The following is a 615-nucleotide window of genomic DNA, read 5'->3' as shown; positions in this document are numbered from 1 at the left end:
GAATCTGCGAATGTCTTTCTAACTTTACCGAAGTTAACCTAGCTAGCTGAAACTAGCTAAAATTAACTTTACGACAGTAATGTGATGCGGTCTTGTAAAGCCCCAAAAAAGAATTTAGAACATCATTTGATATCTACTCGGATTATTGACAGTAATAAACTAAGCTGGTGACCTTTTGCTGGTAAAATATTCGACGCGGAAACATCACGTTACCTAACTCGACAAACTATCACTGAGGAAGTTGTTGCCGAAGCGCGAGGAGTGTTTACATTTTAGACTGACGCATACCAGTGACGGAGTACGTAAAGGTGAGACGTCATGACTGTAGAAACGTAAGCATAGATTGGATCCGATTGGATCCACAGATAAATACATTTTTATATGTGCACTTGTTTTTTGGACTCGTTTATTGTTGTTTGTGTACGGTTATTTTTTAAGTTAAGTTAAGTTTTACTACCACCCTGTGCGGGTTTGTGCTCACTGACTGAATTCCTAAAAGAAGTTTACTTTGGATTAATCACTAGGTGGCGCTAAAGGGTCACACAAGGCAAACTGTGCACTACACTCACCTACATCTTACCCCTACCCCTTGGCCCTTACCCCTACCCCTTGGCC

General features: G+C 40.8%; 1 protein-coding gene across 2 annotated transcripts in view; it reads right to left on the bottom strand.

Moving 5' to 3' along the window:
• si:ch73-174h16.4 (leucine-rich repeat-containing protein 14) overlaps window positions 1–343 on the bottom strand; it is a 16,671-nt gene extending 16,328 nt beyond the window's left edge. Inside the window, exon 1 of one of the 2 annotated variants that reach the window (XM_032504128.1) lies at window positions 39–343. The gene's annotated coding sequence lies outside the window, so the exon portion shown is untranslated. The remainder of the gene's footprint in view (window positions 1–38) is intronic. The other variant, XM_032504130.1, reaches the window with a different exon arrangement.
• Between the last annotated feature and the right edge of the window lie 272 nt (window positions 344–615).

The sequence above is a fragment of the Etheostoma spectabile genome, chromosome 22, assembly GCF_008692095.1.
Source record: "Etheostoma spectabile isolate EspeVRDwgs_2016 chromosome 22, UIUC_Espe_1.0, whole genome shotgun sequence".
Lineage (NCBI taxonomy): Eukaryota > Metazoa > Chordata > Actinopteri > Perciformes > Percidae > Etheostoma > Etheostoma spectabile.
This window is presented reverse-complemented; position numbering and strand designations above follow the sequence as displayed.